Genomic DNA, 18,733 nt, shown 5'->3' on the forward strand with positions numbered 1-18,733 from the left:
TGAATAAAGCATATAAGCTGTGCCTAAGGGTCAAAAGAAAATGGGTTTATATTACTATTATTTGTTCATACGTTACATATAAATGCTCTTAGAATTTTACATGTATATAAATTAATATGTAACATTCACTTTAAACATGTTTTAATCTATTTGATCAAATTTGTATATATGGCGCCAACTATCACGTTGACGTGACGTCAACAAAATCTCGTTGTGATGATTTTAGCATTGCTAGTCATAATTAAGTTGGTATGTTTAGGATACCTGTTATTTTTTTAAGATTAAACTTTCTCGTGCGCACGACATCTTATCTCGTGCGCTCGACATCTTATCTTGAGCGATCAACATCTTATCTTGAGCGGGGTTGTTTAATTACTTGCAAAAGTAATGCATTAAATTAGCATTATTTAGAAAATATCGGCATTAAATTAGCATTAACATTACTCATTTTTGTCAAAATAATGCATTAAATTAGCTTTATATAGGGTGCATTAGCATTAGCATTAGCATTACTTTTTGTGAATCATTGCCTGTTATAATCGAATCACTATTTGTTTGTTGTTTGTTTTTCATTTAATCATTTTAATTGTTTATTTCATAACAGCAACACATGACAATCATTTGTAATGAATCAAATCTACCAACTAGGGATTATATATAATTTGTATGAAATACCTGAAATGATCCAACAGCACCATAAGAAACACAGCATTTAAATTCTTCAGTATTTTTGTATCTGTCTATGTCTCCAGTGCTTGATATTATTAATGTATTTTAATCACTGTTGTATTTTATGAACATGAGCTGCTCAAAGATTGGAGCGTTTAGTCTGCTTTACAGTATTTACCTAGGTAATCTATAGTTAAATACATGCATGGCTTTCTTAAACTATATCTGAATTTTTCTTTTACCATTACCATTACTTTATAAAAAACACTTATGTTGAAAGTACCTGTTTAATGACTTTCTAACAGCCTATTTGACATGAAAAAGCTAGCTGCCTTAAGGTCTTTACCATCACTATCAGCGGCATACTGTTAATTGATAAAAAGGTGTCAAAAGATAACAATAGATTCTGTTTCATATTTTGGTTGACAAAACTAATTATGTCAAACTTTAATTGTTATCATGAATTTGCGCTTTGAAGCTGTCCCAGATTTTAAGTGTATAGTTCAATGCATTAATTTGCATTAGATATTGTCCAATTTATTTGACCTGTCAAAAAATAGACCCGGCTTTTATTATATACTGTTCGAGCCTATATAAGATTAACATGAAAGCCGGGAACATGTTTTGACAGGTCAACTAAATAGCACAATACACTGTGAATGTTATTGAAAATTTAATTGGTTACAGACAAATAGTGCAAGTCTTTTAAGTAAAATTGTATGTTCAAAAATGTTTCATAACTAGATAACCCATATATAATTTAAATTTTATCAGTATTTAGGCAGAATATTGTGTATTGTGGATTGTGTTTTATGTCCTTCAGATTGAGGTTTGTGGTATATCTCTGGATCTGATCTGGTTCACAACAAGTTAACTTGAACCTGGGATTTCCAGTGATACAGAAAAAAATGCCTAAGTAATGCTAAGCATTAGCATTAACTTTAGCATTAGATTAGCATTATTTTTAATGCTAAAATTGTGGCATTAATCATTACTTGGCATTATTTGAAAAACATAATGCATTATTAATGCATTAGCATTAGCATTAGCATTAGCATTACTACAACCCTGATCTTGAGCGATCAACATATTTTCTTGAGCGATCAACATCTTATCTCTTGCGCACGACATATTATCTTGAGCAATCAACATTTTATCTTGAGCATTCAACATATTATCTTGAGCGATCAACATCTTATCTCGAGCGACCAACATCTTATCTCGAGCGATCAACATATTATCTAGAGCGATCAACATCTTATCTCGAGCGCACGACACCTTATCTCGAGCGATCAACATATAATCTTGAGCGATTAACATCTTATCTCGTGCGCACGACATCTTATTTTGAGAGATCAACATTTTATCTCGAGCGATCAACATATTATCTTGAGCGATCAACATCTTATCTCGAGCACACGGAATCTTATCTCAACATCTTATCTTGAGCGGTCAACATGTTATATTGAGCGATTAACATCTTATCTCGAGCGATCAACATATCATCTTGAGCTTTCAACATATTATCTGGAGCTTTCAACATATTATTTTGAGCGATCAACATCATATCTCGAGCGATAAACATCTTATCTCGAGCGTTCAACATATTATCTGTAGCGATCAACATCTTATTTTTAGCGATTATCATATTATCTCGAGCGATCAACATCTTATCTCGAGCGATCAACATATTATCTTGAGCGATTAATATCTTATCTCGTGCGCACGACATCTTATCTTGAGAGATCAACATTTTATCTCGAGCGACCAACATATTATCTTGAGCGATCAACATCTTATCTCGTGCACACGGAATCTTATCTCAACATCTTATCTTGAGCGGTCAACATGTTATATTGAGCGATCAACATCTTATCTCGAGCGATCAACATATCATCTTGAGCGATCAACATATTATCTGGAGCTTTTAACATATTATCTTGAACGATCAACATCTTATCTCGAGCGATCAACATCTTATCTAAAGCGATCAACATACTATCTGGAGCGATCAACATCTTATCTCGAGTGATTAACATATTATCTCGTGCGCACGACATCTTATCTTGAGGGATCAACATTTTATCTCCAGTGATCAACATATTGTCTTGAGCGATCAACATCTTATCTCGTGCACACGGAATCTTATCTCAACATCTTATCTTGAGCGGTCAACATGTTATATTGAGCGATCAACATCTTGTCTCGAGCGATCAACATATCATCTTGAGCTTTCAACATATTATCTTGAGCGATCAACATCTTATCTCGAGCGATCAACATCTTATCTGGAGCGATCAACATATTATCTGGAGCGATCAACATCTTATCTCGAGCGATTAACATATTATCTCGAGCGATCAACATCTTATCTCGAGCGATCAATATATTATCTTGAGCGATCAACATTTTAGCTCGAGCGATCAACATCTTATTTCGAGCGGTCATCATATTATCGTGAACGATCAACATATTATCTTGAGCGATCAACATCTTATCTCGAGCCATCAACATCAGATCTTGAGCCATCAACATCTTATCTCGAGCGGTCAACATCTTATCTCGAGCGACCAACATATTATCTTAAGCGACCAACATATCATCTTGAGCGATCAACATCTTATCTCGAGCGATCAACATATTATCTTCAGCGATCAACATTTTATTTCGAGCGATCAATATCTTATCTTGAGCGAGCAACATATTATCTTGAGCGATCAACATCTTATCTCGTGCGCAATACATCTTATCTCGAGCGATCAACATCTTATCTCGAGCGATCAACATCTTATCTTGTGCGATCAACATATTATCGACATCTTATTTATATATATTAAGGCCCTTTGTGTGTGTATTTAGGTCATCATTAAAACATACGGACAAGTTGTTAATTAGGGTCCCGCCTATTCCGATGTTATTTAAACTTCCCACAAGTACATGTACAATTTATCACATCATTTGGGAGAACAGTGCACAGAATTGGTCATCCTATCTTTAACATCAAATGAACATAACCAATGATGCATTCTGCATGTTAGAATAGCATCAATTTCAGTTCGACTGATAAATTCGCGCAGAAAAGTTGCATGCATGAATTAATGGAAAACAAGGAAATTCTTTAATATATGGGCGAAGCCTACAGACTAATCTTTTTTCAAGGTCTTAAATTTATTTCTTTGCATCATCACTGATTTTCTCCTGCCTTTTTTCATCAGTTTGCATATTAAATCTATAACCCTGCAAACATGTGAAACGGTTATAAGTGTAATCGTAACAAAAACAAAAACGGTGGCAGCCGTATGCGCACTTAAGTACACAATGGTTGCCGTAAAATATAAAAATCAACTACCAGCACCCGCCCCCACTATACGTCTTAAGGCTTTGATTCATCTTTCGAGTTCAACACATGTCCTATTAAATACCTGGGACCAAAGGTAAAACTGGTAAGAGACAAATTGTTTATAGAAAATGAAAGGTATATACCAGACAAAGATTCAGTCCTAAGAAATACTGACAGAAATGAGAGCACACATTACAATAGAAGAAACCCTACACAACAACCTAAATAAAAAGAATATTGTCACAGAAAGGTGTACTATGGAAAATCTACAAATAGAAATAATAGACAGTACCAAACGCCTATACATAGATATACAGCACAAGACAGTGCAAACATAAGTACCCCGGTTGCAAACAGATATCAACCCCTAGCTCATTTGGAAGATGCAGATGATAAAAGTTACAATCATTCTGGCAAAAGACCAGCAAAGTCCCCAATAGACACTTACATAGAAACAAAAAAACATAGAAAATACCCCCGAAGCCAATACTCTGACAATGAAAGTGATGTTGAATATCAACAAACTACAAATGACAAAGTTTTGTCAGAATCAGAAAACCACAAAAATGATAATGAAGCAGCACAACTCTCAGTTTATGAAGTTGAACAGGAAGGGGATGAATTCTAGCAGGATGCAGAGGGCAACTTGCATTCTAAGCAAGACAGTAATACTGTGACAGAACAAGAGATAAAACTATGCTCAATAAATGTTTGTGGTTTGAAATCAAGGCTTAATTGCCAAGAGTTTATAGAATTTATAAATGAATATGGCATTATCGGCATCCAAGAAAGTAAACTTGATGATTTAGATACTGTTACAATTGATGGCTATCAAATATATATGAATAACCGGCATGAGAATTCTAGAAACAGGTCTGGAGGAATTTGCCTCATAGTTAAAAATGAATTGAGATAAAAATTACAGTTTTAAAAAATGAAAGCAAATTAGTGCTATGGTTTAGATTAGATTTTTAACAAAATAATGAGTGTAAACATATTGGTGGTGTCATATATATTCCACCTATAAGAACCAGATATTCTAACCAAGACCCATATCTAGAATTGCAAACAGAAAGAAATAAATAAGTTTAATGATCAATGTCTTTTCTTGTTTGGAGATTTCAATTCACGTGTTGGATAAAAATGTGATTTTGTTTAGTGTGATGAGTTTATACTTCATACAAATGGAAATGATGAGTTATATGGAAACAATGAAAATTTAACAATATTAAATGAGAACAATGTGCCTTTAGAAAGAAAGGTTGTACATATAGCTACAAATGACCTATTTATCATTAATGGTAGAGTTGGTTCAGACTATGTAAATACAAGTACTACATGTAAAGGAAAAAGTACAATAGATTATTTCATATGTACAGTAAAGGTATTTGAGATAGTTAAGAATATACAGGTAGAGAATTTCTCAGGTTTGTTATCAGATGTACATAACCCAGTTACTTTAACAATTAGTTTAAAAAAGGAAAAAAGAGATAGAAATGATATAGAAAACATCATAAACTACATAATAGGAATAACCCCAAAGAATATTGGAATACAATAAATAATGTAAATAAAACACATCAAGAACAATATGTTAAACTTGATGACTTATATCAATATTTCAAAAACATAAATTCAAGTAAAAATACAAGTTCAAGTTGAGGTTGATAGGTGGACAGGATTATCGTTGGCAATGAAACCTATGTGAACAAACTGAACTAGTAGATAAATTTCATTACCTACTTTGTTGTATTTTTTTTTCAAGAACAGAGGAAGCAATTGATAAAGCAGTATTATTATAGACACCCCAATATAATAAATTTTTCTCAGCTTTTGAATAGTGGAAACAAATTTGAATTAATAAGATTGTGCAAATTTTTAAATATTGTCATGAAATTGTTAGAAATAATTCTTAAAGATTTGAAGAGACCGGTAGCAAGTTTTAAAATATTATTTCAAATGATGCATGTTGAATTTTATTGTATAACTACTGAGGCTATATAACCTGTTTGTAGTATACAGATCAGCTCACGCGGAAAACCCACTTCCCGTTTTTCCTCGAAGGAAAAATCTTGCATAGCGAGGAATTCCTCCGAGTACTGCCTAATTCTGACTCGGAGTACCGACTGTTATAGTTTTATTACTTTAGCGGAGTTTCGTCGAGTCACTCCGAGAAATTACTTTACGGAACTCCGAGTCGAAATTATAGAGGTAACACTATAATGATTTCCGGTATTTTATGGCCACTCCGCGCGACTCCGAGTCTGTAATAAACAATAAATCGGTCATTTCGAGTGCCGCGAGATGATTTGACGAAACTTCGAGGCAGTATTTCCTAACTTGGGCAGACTGTTTCTTGTATAATTAGCTTGTTCTTTTAACTGAATGTATGAAACTGTTGTGAATTTTTATATTGAAATAGTTTCTGTCCATGCGAATTAGATTAAGAAGTATATTTGACTGTGTATGATAAACTAAATTATTAATCATACGAAATTAAACAAACTTTCAAATAACCGCCGTTAAAGGCAAGTGATTTGTTAAATTTTGATATTTAAATAATTTTGTGACATTGCAAATTAAATCTAGGAAAAAAGTCGTGTAGTAATATTATTTATGCACTAAATTAAGAATAATTTATAAATAGATAAACTTTAAAATAACACCCGCTAAAAGTAAATTGTTTAGTACGATAATCAAAATACACGCAAATTAGATTTAGAAGTAAATTTATGTAGAATGGACTAAATTATTAATCATATATAAGTTAACAAAGTTCCAAATGAGCGCCGTTAAAGGAAACTGCTTTGTTAAATTTTGATATAGATATAATTTCTGACTTTGCGAATTCATTTTTGAAATAAAATCATGAAAATGCACGAAATTATGAATAATTTATAACTAGATAAACTTTTAGAATACGCCCGCTAGAAAAGTAAAATGTTAAGTATTAAGAATTATATAAAACTCAACACAATTTCAAATAACTGCCGTTAAAAATAGTTATTTGTTAAATGTTATATTGAAATAGATTCTGACAGTGCAAATTAGATTTAAAAATAATTTGATGTAAAATGGACTAAATTAGAAACTGTAATAGACTAGATAAACGTTAAGATGATGACCGTAAAAGAAAAGTGACCTTTATTAATTAATGAAAAGTATAGGAGAAATGATTAATTTTCATTATGAAAATAGTCTTTCTTTTATTCATTTGGAAGGAATTATAAATAGAATAAATATTCTACTGCCGTATCCACTCAAAAAGTGATAAAATATCATAAGTGAACAGAAAAATTTGGTTTATTTTAAAGTACGGTAGAAAAAATACTTCATTATTATTTTTATTTACAAATTCTGTGTTATTTCGCTTATAATCTCTAAGATATTCCACCAATTTAAAAGTTAAATCGCTCTTTTCTTTCGTTTCGCAAAAGAGTGTACAAATTTGCTGCATTTCTGTGCTGTAACAGATTATTCCCATAGGATATGCTATTTAAATTATCACAGCATATTACTGTATATGGAATTATGAGCACGTAAATACCATTTGGCAAATTTGACAAAAATAGAAAAGACTGTTAAAGGTGTATTGCTCTATCGGGAGATAGAGCACTGTGAATTTACAAAATTGGACATAGAGCAAGATTATTGAAAATAGTGCGAGAGCTCTTAAACAGTAATGACAGTCACTGTACTCATTTTGAAATTAAAGGAGGATTGGATTTGGTTTTAGTATCATCAAACTGACACGATATTATAGGCCATATTGCAACTTTCAAGATTTTCTTTAAGGAGGAGGACTCTAGTTGCATTATTCTTGGCACGCGCGGCTACCTGGGTATAAGACTTTCTTCGTGTCAACTGGATGGCTTCCTCACATGAAAAATTGCGGTTTCAAACAGTGGTGAGGGGCAGGTGTTCAAGGTCAGAAGATTTGGACTGATTTGCCAATGGTTTTACCATGCTGTCCGTATTGTTCAGGGTTAACTGAACAGCTATAGACATAATTGGCTATTAAACTAGGCACATTGGTCCTACTTATTTGCAAATGGGTATTCGTAAACCATATCGTAGTATTGTGTTAAACAACAACAAAAAGATTTTGAAGTTTAATTACTCAGTAACCGCAATAATTATTGTCAGCAATGAACAAAGATCTAAAATCTTTTGAGTCGTAACTATTCTATTTGCCAAATACAACTAGCTTTTCATTACGCTGAGTAAGATTTAGTTATCAATTTGCATTAAGTTTGACATGATACTAAGCATTATAACAATACCTAATGACATTGTATTTGCAACTAAATATTCTCAGTAATAACTGTATTCTTTCACAAAACGACAGTTTTTATATTATGTTCAATTTTTGCATTTAACTGCACTTGTCAGTCATACCAGTTCTCTTTTACACAACACAATCAATGTTATATTCATGTCCCTTTTTAGGTGGATTGTACGGCGTCCATCGTCCGTCTTCCTGCGTCAACACTGTACTTAATTTTTTTCTCCTCTGAAACTACTGGTTACACTTATACCAAAACTTGGTCAGTAGAATTTTGGGAATGATCTCTATCAAGTTTGATCAAATGGTTAATCTTAGCCCCTTTGAGGGCAGCTACTGCCAGCTAGAGCAAAAAAAAAAAAATAGGGAAAATATTTAAGGAACTTCTCATGAACAGCTCGATGGATCTTTATCAAACATAGTCTGTAGCATCATTATAACATCCTCTCCCAAACTGGTTCAGATCGGGACGATTGGCCCCTTTGAGGGATTACCAGAGCTAAAATTAGAATTTCCCTTAAATGATTTTATCTCACGAACTACTCAATGGATCTTCTTCAAACTTGATTTATAGCATCATTATAAGAAACGTCACCAAAAGTGTTCTGTTAGGGGTGCTTGGCCCCTTTCAGGGGATGTTAGAGTTCAAAATAGATATACATTTAAACGACTACTCATGAACCATTTGATGGATATTCACCAAACTTGGTCTAGAGACCAGTATAAGGTCCTTTCTCAAATTTGTTTGATTAAGGGCACTTTACCCCTCTTAGGGGCAATTAGAGCTACAAATAGAAATACTTTCTGGTCATGAATCGCTGGTCGGATCTTCATCAGAGATGGCCGGTGGCATCATTAGAGGGCTGTCTCTCAATTTTATTCAAACGGAAGACTGTTTGCTCATTCTAGGGTTAAAATCAAAAATACCTTTAATGACTACTTTAATGAACCACTCAGTTGACTGTCATCATTCTCGGTCCGTAGCATCATTATATTGCCCCCTCCATTTTTTTTAATTGTGGGTTGGGGTGGGGGAGTGCATAACCCTCTAAGGGGCCACTAGACCTAAAGCTACAAATGCCTTTAAATGACTACTCCTCAACCGCTTGATGGATCTTCATCAAACTTTTATTAGGTCCTTTAACTAATTTATTCAATTAGTGTGGCCTCTTTTAGGGGCTGCTAGAGTTGCAAAATAGAGATACCTTCTTACTAAATTCCTCTCTAACTCCTGAATGGGTCTTCATTAAACCTTGTCCGGAGCATCATTATAAGGTCCTTTACCATGTTATGTCTTATATCAAATCTATTCAAATAGAAATAACTTTAGATGATTTCTTTCGACGGTTATGTGCTTTGGTGCGTGACAGCAAAATGATAATTAAAATAATGAACAGGCTAAAGGATTGTCACCAAACCTAGTTAGAAGCAAAGTCAGATGGTTAAGGCTTTCTTCAGTTGAAGGACTCAGGCCCATTTAGGCCTCTTGTTAACTTTTCACATAATTCTGACAATTAAATGAAGGCTCAAAGTTATTACATCGCAAATGATATGTCCCGGTCATATCTTTCATACTAATCTTATTGAATATATTCCATTTAGTTTCTGCATGTCGTTCTCAAATCTGGTGGCATACATTTCAACTTAATACTGAGTATCATAACAAGAATTCATAGCATTTATTTTGCAACTAAACATTTGCAGTCACAGCACACATGTTTCATATTCGGTACAGTTACATCATGTGATACTTTAATAGTTTTGTGGCATTGATTTTGATTCACACCAACCATTTGTAATAAGTATTGACTACTTAAAATTCTAAGAAACATATATATCTATTCTTTCTCACAAACACGATCGTTATTTATATTCCTCACAGTTTCTTCATGTACGTACTTTCATTTAGTGACTTGAATTTCAGCATTGCATTCCTTGTTTGATATTTTTCCTCGTTTTTTAAGTATTTAATTTTCAATTTTCTCTGTTGTCAAGGGTTGCAAGTTTAACGATAGGATTTTTGCGTCTGGAAGTAGGGATATTGTACTGCCAATTCTTGTTGTCTTACGAATACTGCATTCACCAAAATTTGCATAGCTAAAAAAAAGTGATCAACAAGAAAATTTGTTGGCGCCTTACTGTAATTTGTAAAGTAAAATATGTTCTGTTTTTGGTTTTTATTTCTACTGCTCTTAATAGACAATAACTTACTATCACCAGTTTGCTTCTCGGGAACATGTTTGCAAATACCGTTGTTATATTCAGTGGTATTTCTTAAGATACAGTTTCAGAATGACGAAAATAGTTTCTATCCGAAATACACATCAATACAGGTCTGTTGCAAATCTTGTATTTTCTTGCCTATAGCTTAATTGACAATACTGTGTTTGTAAAAGTAATAAAATGATAAAATAACCTGTATATTAAACAATCTCACACATGCATGTCGTGTAGATAGGCATTCTAAGTATATTTCAAACATGCTACAACTATGCCTATCCGCCATATTTTGTTGTGATCACTATGTAACTGTGCATTCTACTGGTTAAAATGGAGCAATTCTGGATTAAGTTAAATGGAGACAGAGCACTCCTTTACAAAGTCTAATGATGATCACATGATGTTAGTTTATGTATATGATTGGTAAGAATAATTGTAAACATTTCAGTGCTTTAAGTCCTGGAGATAGAGTACTTTAATCGTTACTGTTACATTCAAACAGAGGACATGGAGCAAAGTATTACGCAGGATCTTTCTCCGTGACGTCAAAAGTTACGTTTTCTTGCTCCAGAACGATAGAGCTCGGCGAGACAAATAAAATGATGTAAAAATCTCATTTTTTCAAAAAATGGAGATAGAGCACTATAAGAATCAGGCGACGATTAAAGTATTAATTCGTAAATTCTATCAATTTTATTAGCTACATTATCTCCAGTTTGAGCAGATAAAAGTTTGGCTATGTCAGCTACTGTACTAGTTATCTAATATTTGTTTCATTATCTGTCCTATTATTTGATTATTGATCAAACAAGTTAAGTTTAATCATATTTTTTGTACATATATACAGAAACACAAACAACAATCACATACATCAAATATGTCATATATACAAATGGGTTGGGCCAAAAGTTATGACATCATTATCGAGGGCCCTTCAACATATCAAGTAAAACATACTTTGGCATCATATGCCACTTTCCCCAGATATATATTATTCTATATAATATTATATATACAGTATATATTAGATACATATTTTATATATTATCATCAGTTTTATTTACAAAATAGTAAAGGGCATTGAGATACAGTATTTAAACCAATTTAGATGGTATATGATAATAAAACGATTGCACAGCGGCATAGTTTATTTGTAAATGCACTTATTTGACCTTTGACCCAATTATACTGTAATGAGGAACCCTAAAAGGCGACAGCCCCTTCTAAATTTCATGTTCGATTATAAGAAACACTTTAATACTAATATCCGAGCATTAACAAAAAATGCCATCAGAAGTCACATTTTCCCAAGATATTGGCAGACTATTACATTATCACATTACAATCGGATCTTCAGATCGTTCAGCTCACTATATATATATATATGTTGTAGAAGTATACTGTTTAATTTTTCAGCTTGAACATTTCGGGTTTAGTGTTCTAATACTTCAGCATTACTGTGTTTTGTATAGTTCAGTCACAATACAATATCAGGTCATTTACTTAATTTGGTTCACAGCTTCATTTAAATGAAACTGTATCTTTTTATCTTCGTTAAGGAAATGTGATAGATATTATATGTGTTTGTATTTCCAACAAATTGTTCGCTGCAAGCAATCAGTTTTTTTTACACTTTAGTTTGCTTTTCCGAAACAGTTTTCATATTTTCGTTTGTGACGTGGATATCATATAATGATACAAAATGGTTTTGAAAGTGCTAGTGTTGTTATCTTAAAATTCTACAGAAACTTCCATGATCTTTTCTTTCTAGGCAGTTCTTATGTATCTTGAATTTTTGTAATAATATTATTATCATAATACATTCCTTTCATGTCATACAAATATAATATTTGGGTATAGACAATATATTCAGTCCAAAATGCGCAAGAACAAAGTACTCATGTGAGAGCTTCACCGTTTTGAAACATTTTGTTGGATACAGCCTAAGTTAATCTGATGTTACATGCAATTTTGATTTTGATTTGGTTTGGTTAGAAGGTACTTAGACAGATTTTGTTTAACTAAGGATTTGTTCAAAACTTGACAAACTGATCATTTACGCTTATACTGTCTTTGTGTTCACCGAATTCTTGCAAAGGTAATACATGACAGATTGTCTTTGGAAAAATTTATTTTCGTATCCTGTTTGACCAACTGAAACAGCTATATTTTAGCAAAAGTATACATTAAATAAACATATTCTTCCTAAAGAATGATATAGATCTAAGGACTGTTGTATTAAAGCTGTCAAAAATTGCATTGGCAAGTACATATTTTGTCAACATTGATTAGAATCGCAAAGTTTATAAAATTATTATTAGCTCCCTTAGCCTGTATCGGTTGAACAATCAAAGCAGATTGCAAATGAATGAATTCCGAAGCTATACGCTGTTTTAAACTTTGTGTTACGCTTTTGAATTGAAGTATCTCAATATTTGACATTCGATATATATGAAATTCAAATAATTATACAATTATTCAAAAGAAATTGTAAAAAGTAGTATTTTTATATTAAAAGTTAAAAGTCATAAAAGTAATAAAATGTTCATTTCCAATAGGGATCAGAAGTAATTCTATGTAATTGCTCTTTTTGTTCTTTAGGTAAATCTCGAACAGAACATATGAAAACGGAAGAATGCCATAAAATGTTTATTAAATGAGATTGGCCGCCTTTAAAGCGACTAACCCATTCATTGTGATTTAAAAAAATGAAATTTCACCAAAAGGCAAAATGCCGCTACAGTTTTATATATTTCCATGAAACTTAATGGTTGATAAGTTTCTTGTTCGCACTTTCATAAACCATTGCAACGCATTATAAATGTACTGTAAACATTGTTAAGTATAGAACGAGAAGCGAAATTATTTTAGACACTATCATCACGTTGGTAGCGAACCAAAACTGCGCATGGCAAAATGTGGCGTAATGAGGCTTAATGCTGTGTAATGTACGGGGGCATTGAGCATAACGTTATATATCTTAGATTTTGATATTTGTAATAGAAGGAAAGATTGCATATAGCACTAAATTATACATTTATAGCCTTAAAACTGGCATACATATATTATTCAAAACAATATCTGACTTTTCTCGTTTTATATTAGGCCCGTTATTGTCCTTTTTAGGTTAATTTCTTTCTTTCATGCATCAACAAATTACATTAATTCGATAAAGGGAACGTCAATGTTTTCCTATATTTACACACATTTTTCTTATATTTTTTCAGTAATGATTATATTACGGAAGAATACAAAGACATTCGAGATAAATTAAAAATCAATATAAATTATATTGTACGAATTTAGTCAAATGCCATTCCATAACTTTAAATACTCCAATGATACCGCGGTTCCAACTGTTATATTTAAACAAAATCGTTATTACATGTGATCAAATCAAAATTAATGGAAATCCATTATTGTTTATTTTATCAAGAGAGGGTATTGTAACATTCTACTACGTGTCTTCTTTAGTCAACTACATTGTAATGTCGCAAGAGTCGTCTTTAATCGTAAAAGGGTTTGCGTCTGCTAAAAACAACACCAAAATTATGAAAGGACGAATTTCAATTTTAATTTCAATTAGGATAGCATGCCACTGATCAACATGAAAGGAATCTTTGATCCAACATTGTCACTGTTCAAACAAAATACTCATATTTTAAAAAGTGTTTAATTGGTTGGTTCTGAGTTAAAAATATAAATATAAATGCATATTTTACGATTTATTTAGTTATACTAGTATATTTTTTTATTCCAAATACAAATACGTAGCTTTGCATTTGCTAAAAATCGTGCATTGTGATTATTTATTGATTGAAATATAATCTGTTCGTATTTGAAGAATATAGAATATTGTGATCTGTGATTACGGACTAAGAAAACATTATAATCAATGTTTAAATGTATTTAATATTTGTATCGTTAGACAACATACAAAATTAGTTTCAAATCATAAATTATGTAAGGCAATTATAACTTTTTAGATAAAGTACACTTGGTGACTTTCGCGAACAAACAAAACGATATAAAAATAGACTCATGAAAATACATGAACACTTTTTGATTTCCTACTGAAATTTCGTAAATAGTATTTTAACAATTTTGTAGTCTACTTAATAACTGATCTTTAACAACGCTCATGAAGTAAATTGTAAAATATATTTGTTAGAATCATAGGATTTAATGAGAAATTAAATCAGATATCTGTTATAAATACCATTAGAAAAGCACATGATGATTTCCGTCGAAGATTCTTCTCAATTTGCATCATTACGCATCTACTTTCATTGAACGAGAGAAAACACTGCATTATTTTAGTTATCTTAAAATGAAAAGATTTCATAAAACAATCCCTGGAGATGCTGGACTTTCATCATCAATACACCGGACTTCGCTAGAAGTGTTATCTATATAATGCGGTTAACCATGGATAAAAATAATATTTCTCATGAACTTTTTTATGCAATAAACCATGTCACACTGCAAGTTGTTAAGCTTCAGTATAAATTTCATTGCTATCTAACGAAAACATTGTAACAAAACACTGTCAGGACGTGCTTTAAAATATCACATGAAAGACGAAATAATCTGTATATTGTTAGTTAGCTTGTAATGTGTTTTACAGTATATAAAATAATAATTATCATAATTTATGAGAGACAGTGTTTTATAAGCAACAGAACATGGCATTGTACAAGTATCTTTGCTCTAGTTAACACATACGCTACATAAAGGTGAATGTAGGAAAAAGTTGATATTTTAAGATCTCACACAACGATGTGTGGGTTAGTCGCTTAAATATCAAACCGATACATTCATCGTGGAGGAAAACTGTAAGTATCAATCAGGGCATTATCTCAGTCACATTATCTATACCTCAAACAGGCTTGGGGTAATCGAAAACAGTAATTGTAATCACCTGTAACTGATTACTCCAGTACAAGTATTCAAAAGTATTTGATTACTCACCTCAATCTGATTACATGTAATGTAATTTAATCAATTACGGTGAATATTCTGCCTGTAATTATGATTACTTTTGATAACCCTCTGATTACTGGAGGAATAGTATGACACCAGGGTATAAATACATAAATTAAAAATGTAAGTGTTTATCTTATATGCGTGCTTCCCTTCATCTGGAGGATATTCCTAATAAGTTCAATGTATTAAAAATCATTTCAGTTCATTATTATCCCTAAACAATTGAGAGGTATGATAACCCACTGTGTCACCTACATTATGTATAGTGGGTTCAGGTATTATGCACAGGTTAGAAAATATGACATTTAGCAGTTAATATACCAACAATTTACACAATGCCCCTGTGTAATTCAAACATGACATGCCTGAATTGAAATCAAAATAGAATAATTAGATTAAGGCTAAATTATACTTCAAAATGCACTGTCGGAGATTTTTATGAGCTGTCCCTTCTCTGCAAACAGCCATCTTTTCAACACTTTACCGAAAGATGTCATAGTGGGTGCAGAATTATTTCATTTTACCCAAAGGTTGTTCAAAAATGTAAACTGTGCCCTTCCATAATTTCTGTGGGTGCATTGTTGATATCTAACTTTTCAACCCATTTGAAAATAAGTTTTTACACAGCTTTTACTAAATGTTATTGATTTTATGTAAAGATACCTGGAAGCATAAATACCGAATATTAGAAAATGGAAATTATGTTTTAGTTTGTTTTGCCACTGCTTTCAATAAAGGTTAAATAAATGCATTAATTTCACAAGTTAATGATGATTAGTGCAATGATAGCCTTCAGTAAGAGACAATGTCAAAAATAAAGTTTCTCGATTTCCAGATTAATGAGTCATTAATTGCGTTGTCAAATCTGTTGAATCATTAATTGCATTTTCAAATCTGTTGAATCATTAATTGCATTATCACATCTGTAAAAGTTAAAAACCATATATTAAGTTATATATGCCAATATAATCAAATGTAATCATGATTGCTAGAGTGCAAGTAATGTAATCAATTACTGATGCAAGTTTAGAGTAATCATATGTAATTGTAATTGGAAACAATCAAAGTAATTGTAATATAATCAATTACTGGCACATGTAATCAGCCCCAAGCTTGACCTGAAACAGGAATGTCTGTATATAACCAGATTTTTATTGGCTTTGTTTAAAACTCAACATTTTGAAAAAAATTAAACGAAACAAATGCACTTTTCCTGAATATTATCAGATACGTTAGAGTTTCACAATCCTGTAATAGTTTATATTTCTCAAAAAAAGTTGTCAAAGACAATACCATTATTAGTTCTTTTTTACACATGGTGTGTGGTCAGACATTACAATTTATCGATAATTCGACTGTTAGGTTTTTAAAGCATCTAAAGCTTATTTTAAAACATTTAGACACTCAGAAGAAAAAAGATATATGTATCTTAGTGCGGTGTATGGTCGGATTAAGTTTTGTTCATTGTAAAACGCATTCAATGATCATGAAGTCAAACACATACAATAGTTTGCGGAAATAGAGTCCATTTAATGATATAATATCAAAGAGTTTCGCTTAACGTAGTTCTGTACATTTATTAAATGACATATATAAAAACGGAAACATTGAACTCGTTGTAGTATGATGGCATATCTCTGCATACAATAAGCAGATACGTTTCGCGAAAATGTATCAAGTTTTCACGAAAATCAGAAAGGTTTTCGCGAAAACATAAAATATTTACGAAAAAAAAACTGCAAATATTAAGTGGAAAAACTTGCGTGAGTGCCTAGTTCTGCATAAGGAAAAACGATAAGTTTCGCGAAAATGAACCAAACTTTCATGAAAAACGGTAAAGTTTTCGTGAAAATAAATGTTTTTGTGAAAGTAACATTTTAATTGTTATAATCGTTTGTTTGGCAAAAAGCTTTTATGTTTTCACGATAAAGTTTCTGTTTTTTATTTTCGTGGAAACTCCATACACTTTCGCGAAACCTATGTGGTTGTCGTATGCAGAAATATGCCACAGATTGTAGAGATAAAAACACAACAAACGTTTTAAACATATGGGAAATATCAGTCTTTTTGGAAGAAGCAGGTGCATTGGTTGTTGCGCAAGATCTTAAATATTATATGAACTAAAGTGTATGTTCAGGAAACGTTGCAAAATTAATTATTTTCATATCAAGCACAATACTGAAACGGCTGTCCAACCTTTCCTACTTTACCTTCTTGTTTACCTACAGTTTATGTCAATACATTTTTGCGGTACTGGACAATTTGTTTTCATAAGTTATTTTTGACATCCTATAAAGCTTTAATAAAACGTTTCTATTTTCAGGGACTGAACCTTCCATAAGTACAAACAACATCCGTTTATGGACAAGCAACGCCTGAAACTACCAACATCATGGAATGTTCCTGTTCTTTGTGTTCGCTTCACCGCCGACACATTTTGTTAGAAAACTTGTTTTTTCCAAGAAACCTTTTTATTATACAAGTATTTCGTGAAAACGAACGCATTTTTAGACCAGCAGTTTTTGAAAACGAACTTTTTTCTGGACCAGAAGAAAATGGCAAAGTTCTTCTGCCAGAAATTTTGGTCTATATTTTCTTTGATGTCACGGTATTTTCCAAAGAAGTGGTTCATGGTAGACAAGCGGTAGCAGTACATGGCAAACATGTGCAAACGGTAAATGGATTCAAGGAGAGTGTTACTGATTTTATGAACAGATATTTAGTAACAACATTGAAAACAAACTGTACAAATAGACATTTATCTACAGAAAACAGATACATTTTGCCGTAAACAAGGCAAATCATCGCTAAACCGGGACATAGAAGGAAACAGGTAATAATAACTTATGCAGTATTATATATTTCTTTCGATATAACCATTCCTTTCTCTGTAAAGTAATTGGTTATGCTTCTCGTAAAACTTAAAGAAATGTTACATATTCCTGGTCAAAAACCATGTTTTGGTTACAACAGTAAGAATATACCTTGTACTAAGTCATTTAAGGGTACTTTCTTCACATGTTTAAACAGGGGCACTTGGTCCCCCGTTTTTTTGACCATTGAAGACAAAAATAAAAATACCTTTAAACAACTACAATCTTCTGATGAAACACTTTATCTTGTATTATCTAGAACCATATAAGGATCTACCACAGTTAAAGATGGAAATATATTTAAATGATTTATTTTCCTTCGAGCGCTTGGCGAATTAGCATTAAACTCGGTCCAAATTA

General features: G+C 32.0%; 2 protein-coding genes across 6 annotated transcripts in view; both read left to right on the top strand.

Moving 5' to 3' along the window:
• LOC128549572 (uncharacterized) overlaps positions 1-18,733 on the top strand; it is a 372,750-nt gene that overhangs the window by 124,661 nt on the left and 229,356 nt on the right. The gene's annotated exons all lie outside the window — the stretch shown is intronic.
• LOC128549570 (uncharacterized) overlaps positions 1-18,733 on the top strand; it is a 41,093-nt gene that overhangs the window by 961 nt on the left and 21,399 nt on the right. For all 3 annotated transcript variants that reach the window (XM_053526541.1, XM_053526539.1, XM_053526540.1), the window contains exon 2: positions 17,824-18,333. The gene's annotated coding sequence lies outside the window, so the exon portion shown is untranslated. The remainder of the gene's footprint in view (positions 1-17,823; positions 18,334-18,733) is intronic.

The sequence above is a fragment of the Mercenaria mercenaria genome, chromosome 16 (assembly GCF_021730395.1).
Source record: "Mercenaria mercenaria strain notata chromosome 16, MADL_Memer_1, whole genome shotgun sequence".
Taxonomy (NCBI): Eukaryota; Metazoa; Mollusca; class Bivalvia; order Venerida; family Veneridae; genus Mercenaria; species Mercenaria mercenaria.